We start from the raw sequence: 13949 nt of genomic DNA, 5'->3' as shown, positions 1-13949 counted from the left end.
CTTAATGGGCTGAACCTTAGGGTCTTTATAGCCCATTGTTGCACATGGCTCTTTTGCAGATGGCCCCCCCTTTGGATCCCTATTTTCCCTCCTTTGGATCCCTACTATGGCTGGTCTGTTAGCTTAACCAATATTCTAGCCTTTTCTCCCCTGGCACTTCCCCACATTAAATGATCAGTTTAATATGAGAAAATCATTTAGGAGAATTAGATATTGATTATTATGAAATTACCTCTCTCTTGAAATCATAGTCGTCCTCGACTATGGTGTAGAGAAGATAAAGCATATTCATGAGTCCTTTTCTTAGCGGGTAGAGGATCCCTATGTTACCCTACATCATCATTCCACAATGGATGACTAGTCCATTTGGCGCTTGAGAGCCTTAGGTTGCCACAAGAATGTCTGCACATTAGTCCTATCAGTCTTTCATAATAGAGTGACAAGCTCTACTTGGTGTTTGGGAGACGTCATCTCCGCAAACTTGATCTAAGCATGCATACTACTTCATTTTTGTGCACAATAAAGAAAAAGAAAGTCTTATAAGACAAAAACTTTGTTCATTTTTAACATTTTGTACATTTGCTTACTCTTGGGAAGCATTGTAAGCATTGACAAGGTTTAGGTTATCCTTTAATTGTATGCCTTGCATCCATCTAGCATCTTCAAAAGGATAATTCTTAAACTTAATAAGATATCGTCGGATAGTCTTACCGCCTCTTAGTACCTTGTCTTCATGTCGGAGAATGGACTCGGGCTGTAGCACCTCCTCTTGGTCCTCGATCTCCGGCGGGTCTTCAATAGTTGGTTCTTGAGGTGGCTCTCCTTTGTAAGGCTTTAATAGGCTCACATGGAAAGCATTGTGTATGAGCCAATGATTGGGCAACTTGAGTTGATAGGCCATCTCATTGATTGGCCTAAGAATCTAAAAGATACCACAGTACCTTTTTGCTAGTTTAGCATAGTACTTTTGGTGGCCCGTAGGATTCTTGCCCGTCGTGTGCCTTAATCGAGCCTTGGGAAACTTTAACAAGACCCAATCGTTTTCTTTAAAGGCTTGGGCTCTTCTGTGCTTGTCAGCAGCAGCCTTTTGCCTTTGCTGTGAGATAGAGATAGCATCCTTAATATTTTGGAAAGATTCTTGTAGGTCTCGGTTATACTCATCTGCAGTGAAGATCTTCCCATGTACCTTAAGTAGCAAGGGACTTTTTGATCTTCCCTCAATTACCTCGAAAGGTGCTTTTCCCGTGGAAGTATGTACATTGTTATTGTAAGCATACTCCACTAAGGGTAAGTACTTCTCCCATTGGGATCTTTGATCTACTTCCGTTACATAGGCTTTTAGTAGATCGAGAATGGTTAGGTTAGCTATTTCACTTTGGCCATCCGTTTGTGGATGATAGGCCGAAGAGAAGTTTAGCCTTGTCCCTAAATTCTCAAAGAGACCCTTCCAGAAATTACTGGTCATTCTAGGATCTCTATCCGACACTATGGACATTGGCAAGCCATGGTACTTGAAAATTTGTGAAATGAAGAGGGTTGCCATTTGATGGGCTTTGATAGTCTTTTTGACAGGTATAAAATGAGCTTGTTTACTGAACCTGTCTACTATCGTCCATATTACCGTATTCCCATGGATAGACTTAGGCAATCCAAAGATAAAATCCATGGATATGCTCTCCCATGGTGAATTAGGGATTGTGAAGGGTTGAAGCAATCCAAGTTGCTTCTCTCTATCAAATTTTGTCTTTTGGCATACCACACATTTAGAAACATACTCTTGTATGTTCACTTTCATGGTAGGCCAATAGAAATATGTTTCAATTCCCTTTAAGGTAGACTGAATCCCTCTATGCCCCGCATAAGGTGGAGCATGAGATTCATACATTACTTTCTCATGTAGTGAGTTAGTAATGCATAGTCTATTGCCATAGAGAAGATAACCATCTTGTAAGGTAAATGGTTCTTCTTTCTTCCCTAATGCAAGGGCTGAAATCACATCTCTAAAATCGGGATCAATAGCGTACTCATCTATCATTGAAGATAGATCATTGTGAGTTGCTATGGAAACCGCATTCACTCCCGGCCGTCTTGAGAGTGCATCAGCTACTTGATTATGCTTGCCAGCAATGTGACCAATATGAAAATGAAATTGCGAAAGGAAATTTGCCCACCTCATTTGTTTGTCGGAGAGCTTGGTCTGCATCATGAAGTACTTAAGACTTTGGTGATCCGTTCGCACAATGAAAGGAGTCCCCAATAAATAGTGCTTCCATGAGTCTAAGGCATGTAGAACTGCAAGGAGGTCCTTTTCATATATGCCTAGCGCTTGCTCAACAGGGTGGAGCCTTCGACTCTCATAGCCTATGGCATGCCCTTCTTGGAGTAAAACAGCTCCAAGGCAATCACCACAAGCATCACATTGGACCTCAAATGGTTTTGAGAGATCCGGTAGTGTAAGCACAGGTTGAGAGATAAGCTTTTCTTTAAGCTTTTTGAAAGCATTGTTCTCCTTAGCAGACCATGTATACCTAACGCTTTTCTTTGTTAGGTCATGTAATGGTCCCGCAATTTGTGAGAACTTTTCTATGAAGCGTCTATAGTATGCACACATACCTATAAAGCTTCTTAGTTCATGAAGATTCCTTGGTTTAGGCCATTCTTTTATTACCTCTAACTAAGATGGATCCATTTGGATGCCATCTTGAGAGATAATATGACCTAAATACTGAATCTCTTGCAAGAAAAATTCACTTTTCTTTCGATTAACATAAAGTTTACTCTCTCTTAAAACTTGAAATATTACCTGGAGGTGTTGCTTGTGTTCCTCCAATGAATTAGAGTAGATGATAATATCATCAAAGAACACTCCAGTGAAGGTTCGATGAGGCCTGAACAACTTCTCCATCAAGCGGTTGAATGTGGCTGGTGCATTGGTCAAGCCAAAAGGCATGACAATGTATTCGTAAAGACCAAATGTGGTGCAAAATGCGGTCTTTACAATGTCTTGATCAACTATCCTTATTTGATGATAGCCACTTTTTAGGTCAATCCTACTGAAGTAGGTCGATCCTTGTAGCTTATCAAATAGGTCTTCTACCCGTGGAATGGGAAACCTATTCTTGATAGTGATCCTATTTAGTGCTCTATAGTCGACACACATACGATATGTGCCGTCTTTCTTTTGCACAAATAGCACAGGTGAGCAAAATGGAGATGAGCTTGGCCTAACCATACCCTTCTCAACTAACTCATGCACTTGCCGCATAATCTCCTCTTGTTGAGCTTGAGAAACTCTATAAGGAGGTTTGTTAGGCAGTGAACTTCCTGGAAGAAGTTCAATTGCATGGTCATCATTACCTCGTTTAGGAGGTAGCTCACAAGGGATGTCGTCAATAAAAACATCTTGAAACCCCTTGAGAAAATTGGATAACTCTAGTTCCTTTTGGTTTCTTTTATTTTCTTTTGCTAAAGCATTAGGTTCATTTTGAGAGTCTTTAAAAAAAATCATGTACACGGAAATAGAGCTCTTTATTGACTTGTTGAAAGCTAGTGTATGTACAATGGGGATAGTGTTACCCATTTCCTTAGCATCTATATACATGTCTTTTTCCCTGAACTTACAATGGGGATAGTTATACCCATTTCCTTAGCATCTATATACATGTCTTTTTCCCTGAACTTAAAGGAGATTCTCCTTTCAGGAAATTTAACATTGGCAACCAGGCGGTCAAACCATGGTGCCCCTAGGATTACATCCTCATGCTTGAGAGGAGAGATAAAGAAGTCCTCTTTGTCCACATAGCCTTGGACATGAAGCCTCAATTTCCCAATTAAGGGAGTGACTGAAGCTTCTCGCCCCTTGAAGGCACTGTCTGCGGGTAGGACATCTCCCATCTCGTAGGATTGTATGCCTAGCTTGGTGGCTAACTCCATAGATATAAAATTGTGAGTAGAACCAGGGTCAAAGAGAATAAAAGCATCATGTTCTCTTACCTTTCCCCAAGCATGGCATAGAGGAGATCCTTTGTGGTGAGTTTGGTGAGTCTCCTCCTCTTGGATTTCAACCAAGGAAGCTCTAGGAGGATCTTGGCAGTTGTTCTTTTGGGGATAAGCGCGGTACGCATGCGCTTGTTCGCCGCACTTGAAACACCGGTTATCCTTACGATAACGCTCAAGCTATTCAAGAGAGAGTTTATTCTTACCTTTGTAAACTCCCTTCTCTTTAGCTTTGTTGGAGTTGCCCTTAGGAGACTTTTGGACATTGTCCTTCCCCTTAGGCTCATTGGAACCCTTGTTTTCCGGGGGCTTATTATTTCTTTTAGCCCCCATTTGGAAATTGATTCGAGAGGCCACCATAGTATGGTGTATTACCTCCGATATGGTACGTGGCCTTTGGGAGTTGACATACTCCGCCATTTCTTCGGTTAAGCCCGCACAAAATTGTTGCTTTTGCTCTCCAAAATCCAACTTTTTGAAGACGGTGGCTTTGAGTTGTAGGTCCCAAAACTTGTCTACATATTTGTGGATGGATTCATTGGGAGAGAGCTTTAAGCTTCGCCATTCGGTGAGTACCTTGTCTTTGGCATCGGTGGCCAAAAAATGCTTCATAATGGAAGCTCTTAAAGCTTTCCATGTTCGTGGAGCCTCACCGTTGGCTCGTAGGCTAGACCACCATTGTGTGGCAGAATTTTGAAAGTGCATAGCTACATGGCATAGCTTAGAGGACTTCGTGAAGCCCTCATCTCCAAACGCCACATCGAATTGCTGGATAAAGGCCAAGACTTTGTCCGTAGCACCAAAGGTACCATCATAGGTAAGGAAAGAGATGCTCTTCCCTCCCTTTTTGAATTTCTTTAGCTTGGACAACCTCTTCCATGCGGCATAGGATTTCCTATGGCCTCTTCTTTTTTATGGTTCAAAGGTTGCACCATCACTTTCTTCAGGAGGTGAAGAATTTGAAGAAGGTGGAGAAGAGGGTGACCTCTTTCTCGCCTTTTTCTTGTCTTGATCTTTGTCATCTTCACCATAGCTTTCATAAGAGGAAGAGGATGAAGAAGATGGAGAAGAGGGTGTCCTCTTTCTCGCCTTTTTCTTCTCTTGCTTTTTATCATCCCTCTTTGAATTATGGCGTGGAGAAGAGTATGATGGTCTTCTCCACTTTGGTGGTGATGGAGAGCGTTTAGCCCGCCGTCTTCGTGGAGCCATCTCCGTCGAGGTGGCGGGAGAGTCACTTCTTTCTGGTTCCTTCGGTGGGGGCTCTTGAGTTCTCCTTTGGGAAGGAGAGGCATCATCAAGAAGTAAATTCTTGAGCCCTTCGTATGGATTCTCTTCTTCTTCCTGAATCGGAGAGAGACCTCTTTTGGTAGTCTCACAAGGAGGCTTCCTAGGTGTTCTCTCATCATGGTGATGAGCTTGCAGAATCCCGTGAGCATGGAGCTGCCGTTGCACTTCACTTTGGAGAGACGGATTGCCCATGGCTTGTTGAAGCCTAGAAACAAGATAGTTAACAAGCATTGAAGCATCATTAGTAGCTTGCTCATAAGCAAAATCAAAGTTATCAACATTATTTTCACTCTCTTTACTATTGTCAGCCGTTCTAACAACTTTTAGGTGTAAACTTTTTAGGTGTACTTTGGCACTTCAAGCCCTAGTTGCTACTCCTCTTTACCCCTTTAGAAAAAGCACTCAAGCTACTGTACCCGCGGCTCGAATACCATTAATTGCAAGAAATAGAAGAGAGGGTCTTTCGACACCAAAATAGCACCGGCTCCTGTCAAGCTTCTAATAGCTCAATAGTGGTTAAGCCGTAGGCAAGCCCTGTAGGACTCCACTATTAAGACCATAGCTCTCGACAGTGATGCCCCGTTAACTGCACAAAGGCAGGCGCACTGCAAGGCTGAAAAATCCCTATTCTACCTACTCACACGCAATTAATAATACCAACCATTTGTAGCCAGCTGGAGGACCTCCCTTCTTGAGCAAGAAAAGAGAAACCTTGAGCTCTGATACCAATGTAACATTTAATGGCCTAATAACTTGTGTGTAGCGGAAATGAGCATGAACATAGTGGGCATTTCATTAGAATAGATTCCTAATGAGAATTACAAGAGTGCTTAATGGAGAGAGCAACAAAAAGCATAACACCTAGTTAGATAGCATCGACAATACTTTCAAAAGAGAGAGAAATTAAGCTAATGACAACAGCTGAGGACCGGATTTGCATGGAGCCGGTCCCCCCTCCAAAAGGCTTTGTATTATGGTTTCTCCCATCAAGAGAGACATTGTACAATACAATTCTTTGTGTTCCTTCAAGACTAGCTAGTGCAATGAAGATGAAAGCTTCATGCACTAAGCAAAACACTTAGCAAACACAACTTGAATTATCCCCGTTTTCAGACCCAAGACCTCACACACCTTCGAAGATGGTGAGAGCTAGCAGGGTATGAGAGTAGATTGAGAGGAAGAAGGAGTATCTTACGAGAAAGATGTACATCTCCTCACATAATCACTCATATTAGCATAGCTTAGCTTAGTAATTAGCTTGGTAGAGGAGATGAGTATGCATTGAAGCTTGGCTCTTGGTTGGATTTGCATCCACATGCCAAGAGTGTGTTGATGTAGGCTTCTATCTCACAAGCTTGGAGTAGGTGATGAGCTCTCCATTAAAGCTTGGGAAGAGATAGTCTTCTCTTTCTTCACACATGAGATTGTGTGAGTGTGTGTGTGATAATGCCTTGCAAAAATCAGCCCCCTCTCTCTCTTGGGCGAGCCCTCTTGCTATTTGCTCTTGCTGAGCCCTCATTGGCTCTCCCCAAGTCAAGCCAATGACTATTAAGCAGCATAAGTGATAGCCTTCTGACATGTGTCCCCCTTTCCCCTTTTGTGAGAGATTTAGGTAATTAAATAATTAAACTAAACTCTCATTGGACCCCTTTGCCTCCTGGCCAATAGGAATCAGGCAAGCCATTCGGCTCCTGAATGCCCATTGGACCCGTTGTGGGACTGCCCAATAGTCTTCTAAGAGACTTAATTCTCATTGGTTTCTTTTATTAAATTTTTTTCAATTAATTAAACTAGATTTACTCTAGCTTAATTCTCATTGGTCCACTTCAAGGGTCATCCAATAGAAACTGGGCACACCTTGTGGGCATCTGACCTAGGGAGCTGACATGTGTCCCTCATTCCCTTTATGTAAAGGGAGCCTGTGTGTTAGTGTGTGTGTGGCTTTCTCTCTCATCCCCTAGAAGAAGGGCTCACCCCCTCCCATGTAGGGATATGTGTTGACTTTGGAGAGCACACAAAGCATCCAATTCCCCCTAAGCTTTAACCCTTTGGACACAACCTTTGAATTTTGGAACCTTAGCATTTTGGAAGTCTTAATGGGCTGAACCTTAGGGTCTTTTTAGCCCATTGTTGCACATGGCTCTTTTGCAGATGGCCCCCCCGTTGGATCCCTATTTTCCCTCCTTTGGATCCCTACTATGGTCGGTCTGCTAGCTTAACCAATATTCTAGCCTTTTCTCCCCTGGCACTTCCCCACATTAAATGATCAGTTTAATATGAGAAAATCATTTAGGAGAATTAGATATTGATTATTATGACATAATCTCAATAACATTACAGTCATGTTAGTGAGAGACTAGACACATGTCTTTTGTGAATGAGATCGAGAGTGTTGTGCACGACATGTCTGTAGGTGAAAATTTAGAGTGGCCATTCTCTAGCGAGACACAACAAATTAATCCTCTTAGGATAGAGATGCCTCCTACCACAAAGATGAGCAATATGGAGCTCTTTACCATGCTCATGCTAGAGACTGATATGGTGATGCCAGGGGACATGCCTATGGAAAATGAGAGATTAATTCCTATGGATAATGAGAGAGTTATGCCTATGGAAAATGAGGGAGTAATGACTACCTTGAAATCAAGATTAATGCGTCCATGCATGAGTAGTTCTGGTGGTGATGCAGTCAGTGTTGAGAAACTATTGTGGATTGCTTGGTAGAGGTCACTGCACATGGTATTGATGCGATTGGCATGGATATGTTGACAAAGATTACGCATTTGTCATCAACCTTTGAGACTCTAATTTACAATCTCTTAGTGTCAAGATCCAATATAGCAGCTATAATGGGAGAATTTGTAGTTGGGATTTCTAGTCGTGCAATGAATGATACTAGCATGATGCATCATGGAGCAATGCAAGTCATTACAAGATACTTGCAGGATATTACAGGATACTTGCAGGGTATGCATGATGATTCTAGTAGGGACACATGCTTCTACACACTACTAGAGCCTATATGACGGCATGCATTGACTACAAGGGAACCAATGGATATAAATTGACACAAGATTCCTCCCTTGACCTCTTGTACATACTACTAGGTCCTATAGTAGTACCACTAATTGATACATTTTCCTTTAAGGGGGAAATCTTTGGGGTAAAGGTGGTGTGCCTCTTACCCTGGTTGGATGCACCAAAGGCATCCAAACACCCGTCTACTTGCACACACCTTGTTCTTTACTAGATAGAAGAATAAGGGGATCTTTCTCACACATTGTGGTGAGATGATCCACCCACATCCTTTGTTCTCTCTCTCTCTCTCTCTCTCTCTCTCTCTCTCTCTCTCTCTCTCTCTCTCTCTCTCTCTCTCTCTCTCTCTCTCTGTGCACACGCACTGCATTCATGCACTCACAATAAATCTCAATGAGGATAAAATGGGCTTCTTAAAAGGGCAAACAAGGTACTCCATTGATGTGTCACATGTGAAAACTGTAAAAAACCTAGATGGTTCACTTCTGAGAGCTACAATGACACAATTTGGTTTAGCCAAAGAGAGGAAATATTTGCAAGAATAATAGCAAAGGACATGCTTGATTCTATCTGAAAATATTTGAATAGTCCTTGGGAAGATCCCATGCTGGAAACAGAAGAGAAGCATCTCACTTGAGAACTATAGCATATGATTCTCTAAGTATGATATGCTGAAGTGGAATAAGGATGCATTTGGTAATGCAACCATATTTGGCCAATGGTTAAAGCTATCAATTCAGAAGCAAAGGCATAATCTTCCCATTTACAAGCTGGAAATGACTTGGTTAGATCATTCTATGAGAACTAGATTTTAGTTGAAGCAAGACACAATAAGATTAGCTCAATAATTGACATTAGCTTTATAGTAGAGGAGAAGAGATACAATGATAGACAACTGGCCAGGTGGCCAGGTGGTGTAATACTGAATGGAAGGTTTATTACTCAACACATCCAAGTTTGTGCTTTGATGGAGAACATTGTTCAAGCACATACTAGTAAGGTGTAAGAGTCAATCCATCCAAGATTGTACTTTAATGCATACTACCAATACCAAAGATACATATACTTTGTATTTGATTTCATCTATATGATATCAGATGTACTTACTTTAAATTCCACCATGTAAGAATTAAAGCAAAGATACATATACTTTGTATTTGATTTCCTCGATGTGATATCAGATGTACTTACTTTAAATTCCACCATGTAAGAATTAAAGCATTGATTTTACATCTTATTTATTGAAAGATTGTAGATGAAGGTGACTAAGATTAAGGAACTATTGTGATGTCCACCCGAGAGACATATAGAGAGTGCACCATGGCATGGCAATCTAACATATCACAAGCCTATATAGAATCAGTGGCAATGAATTCTTTTTGATGCAACTATTTCCACAATTGAAAAGTCTCTCCAACATTGGAGAAGAAGCGTACATCTAGATGCCTTCAACACTGGAGGGGATAAAAATGGTAGATGAAGGGCACATTCCCCACTGTATTATTATAAATATGGAGAATGGTGCCATCTCCAAACCATACCTGAACACCATATGAATGCATGGTATGTGATTTTTTTGATGGGCACAAGCATCCCAATGCATGTGCAAAATGCATCTCCCTCCATCTTAAAAAACCAAAATGTGCAAATTTTCTCCTCCACACATCCATTAATGCCAAGTTTCATTTGTGTTGCAAGGTCGTAGAGCTTCTGGTAAAATATTTGAAGAGAGATGTTATGAAGCCTTGAGAACAAGTGATGATATGATGTTAAAGGTACAAGACCACTTCACTTTTTTAGTTCACACCATTTCAAAGGTGAATTAATCTCAAGGAAGCAATCAAGGCAAACCAGATTTTCATTTTACAATGAGCCTCTTTTCAAGTTTCACTCTAATCCTCCATTTTCCTAGTTTATTAATTAATGTGCAATATTTTGCCCTCTTACCAAAAGAACTGCGAAAAATCTTAAGGAAGAAATGAAGTTTAAACAAGTTTTTCATTTAACAATGAGTCTTCTTTCAAGTTTCATTCCAATGCTCCATTTTCCTAGTTTATTAGTTAGTGTGCGATATTCTCCCCTCCTATCAAAAAAAAAAATTTGCCCCCTTGGATGTTACTCCCCCTCCTTGCCATCCTGTCCTATTTACATCCTGTCATGCAACGATGTGCCTTGCACCGTCAAGCACATAACTGAACCTTGCATTTTGGTCATTGATGCACTCCTGTGAACCTCCCTACTAGGTCCTTGTGCCAGTGTGTTATTTCCATCTATTGTGGGGCGTTTTTGTATTTCAAAAGAAAAATAGAACCCCTACGCCCTAGCACACACACTTTCAGCTCTCCCATGTCCAAAGAAAACCTACACACACCCATACATATGTGTCCAAAGAACACACACACACACACACACACACACACACACACACACACACACACACACCAACAAACATTTACTCATAGGCAGTCATAGTTGAACATAGAGAGAATGGGAGTACCATTGCATTGGGGGGGGGGAGAGAGAGAGAGAGAGAGAGAGAGAGAGAGAGAGAGAGAGAGAGAATTATCGTCCATGGAGGTCATATATGACCCATGGGACCAAAACATAACATCACATCAGTTCCATCTCAATGATGGTTGATACATATCAGTTAAAGACTTAGGGTCCATCAAAAGGGAAAATAAAGAAAGAGATAGAGAAAAACCTAAGGGGGTTCAGCTAAGGGGGTAGCTGGTTTGGGATTTCAAAACTTCTGGATGATCGCTTTGCCACCTCGGCAGACTGCCCATTTGTAATGCCTATGGCTCCGCAGTGGAGCAGTAAGCACTACGCGAATGGATACCCTCACACTTTCTTACATTAGATGAAACGACAATGTATAAGAAGACAGAATAGACAACACACAGGGACAGAACACCATCTTCTTCATTGATACACAATAGAGCACACGATTGATTGATTGATATCCCCCATAATGACTGGTATGCCCCCCAAATACACCCGCGGCTCCATCGCAGATCGGGAAAGGTGAAAACCCGTCCTGTCCCATGGTATCCTGCGAAGAACTATGCGTAGCCGCATGAAGTCCTAGTCCATAGAGTCCGCACATTCGCAGGACCCGCAGTGGGCAACTTATGCCATAACAGCTAGCATGCACGGTGGACTGCGTGAACCCACAACTTTAGCTTCTTTGTGTCGAAGGCTCCGGTTGCTGCTCCTCCTCCCGCTCTGGTGATGAAGAAATATCGATGTAGCCGAAAACCCAAAAGTCTTGCCGTTGGGCCTTGTAAATCTCCACCATCAACTGCGGATTTATCTCAGGCTGCTCTGGCTAGGGTTCCCATGGAATGAATTGTGTTGGCAGGGAGACAAACTGAGGAGCCTGGGGTAAAGGACCAAGATGTGTATGTATATGGTAATACCGAGACAGATATCGATTTAGAGCGGGCCAAAATGGCCAGCAAGGCGGGAGACTTAGTGAAAAAGAATGAGCAAGTGTCCCCACCCAAAAACAGATCCTGCATTGCTCCTTACAAAGACGATGAATCACTCCCTACAAACGAGAGACATAGGCTTTGTCTTCAACACATTCTTCGGTAGCTTTCACCCAATCACCTTCTTCCACAATGCCCTTACCTCTGTCATTGGAAGGCGGCTCACATTGGCGCACCACGAGCTGTTGTGCTTGTTTGCTGAGTTACCGCTGCATTGGTCAACAACGATCTCCAATTTTTCATTTGGCCCTCCCAAAAATTGTAGATCCTGTTGCATTTCCACTACTTGGCCATCGAGATCATTAAGATTGATCAACATATCTCTCGGATGTGACTCTAAATAGTTGGCCAAGCCATTCTACGCGTGCAAGCAAAGAAGCTCATCTTGAATAGAAGAGACAAGGGTAGAGTTAGCCTCTCTCACAGCTTGCATCACACCAACATGCTGTTGGGCTGTATTTTGCAGTGCTGTGCTTTGGCCCTCCAGTTCCACATGGCGGGCCTGCAAGACTGCCACCTGCGATTCGAGCTCGGTGACCCGTGCCTTAGTAGCTGGTGTTGGCCAAACTTCCGGCAAAGATTTTTCCATACGCTGCAAAAATGTTCCGTACTTCTGGAGTTGTTGAGAAGGTTTTGCAGCTTGGACTTCCCAAGGCAAAGGGGCTAGAGTCGCCCCCACCACATCTGCTGCTACTTGGGCAGCTTCAGGATTTTCTAGCTGCACAGATGTGTCCACACTTGCAGAGCCAGTCCCCTTAGGGTTTGAAAGTGCAGTCTGCTCTTGCATTCTTCATCGCCATCGTGCAACTGCGGAATCCTCAGGCAACCTACCTTGCTCCAAAGACGGTGTCAACACAGGAGGTGGTGTGGAAAGTGGGACTTCCTCCCGTCCTCTCTTCCTACTAGAAGTCCCCGCAGCGGCTATCTCAAGCAAAGCAGGGGCTACCATTGACGTACAAGCAGTCACTAAAGCCGTCACATGGGTAGGCATATGAGGAAACGCCTCAGTCGGTACAGATCTCTGAGCCTTTGCTGCCGGATCAGTGCTGCGGGCCATGAATCGATCATCCTCAAAATGACACAAAGGTTGAAGGGCAAGATGAAAAAATTCTATTAAGGGGAACACCAATGTCAAAAGCTGCCCCACCTTTGTATTAGTTGGGGTACTGCACCCCATCTGCCCTACTACTCTTTGATACTCAGCCTATATAGGTCTTGCCTGTGTAAATTTAGGGATCCCCTTGACAGCATGTCCATCCTAGCCCTTGGCCTGACATTACTCCCCCCTTGGAGAAGCGTTTTCTTCCTCGAAAACACACGTGGTAGTATCTTTGAAAGAACACTGATGTTTTCCTTATTGGCATCCCATATGCGTGCCAATTGTCCATATGACTGATACCTGGTGGAGTGAGGAGGTTCAATGAAACCAAGAGCAACGTCTTAATTTTCAACATTGTTGTCCTTTTGCAACCACTTGTATCTAAATGGTAACTCATGATAACTCAAGTGAGCATCTTGAAAAGCTCATAGCTATTGAGGGATAGAATAGGGAGTATCGTCATGTCAGACTTCTGAATATTTTGGAACACACAGAACTACATGTTCACCCCTAATGAAGGTTACATGCCAACATACTTTGTCAGCACACCTACTAAGTCCTTGACTTATGAAACTATTGAATCTGTATCCAACCCCACCATAACAGGTGTTCAAAGCTGAAAACCTAACATAAGAAAATTCTTGAAAAAGGAAGAGAATCGTCCATTCAGAATGCCTTGTGCTCATGTATGCTCTTAGCCGATCCTTTAACAAAAAGTACTTGTAAGCTGCCCATCCAACGTGGGATGAATAGCAGCAGTAAGGGTGAGGTACTTTCCCCCAACCACTTACAAACAGTCTTCCACGACTGACGATAAACTATGACTCAACCATTGAGTATCCAGCCATGGACTTGATATGGAATGAAGGCAACCAACCAGGTCAAAAGCAGATTGGAGTTTAGACCAACCAATCACAAACACCCATACTAAGCCATGACCTTGTATGGTAGGGTGTAAACTCATAACAAATCTGCTTAAAAAGTTGCACTTGAAGTGCAAAAAATTGCAGAAACAATAATGTCCAATCTTCATGCCG

The sequence above is a fragment of the Adiantum capillus-veneris genome, chromosome 26 (genome assembly GCF_014529385.1).
Source record: "Adiantum capillus-veneris isolate H3 chromosome 26, ASM1452938v2, whole genome shotgun sequence".
NCBI lineage: Eukaryota > Viridiplantae > Streptophyta > Polypodiopsida > Polypodiales > Pteridaceae > Adiantum > Adiantum capillus-veneris.
The sequence above is the reverse complement of the archived record's forward strand: the minus strand, read 5'-3'. Positions refer to the sequence as shown.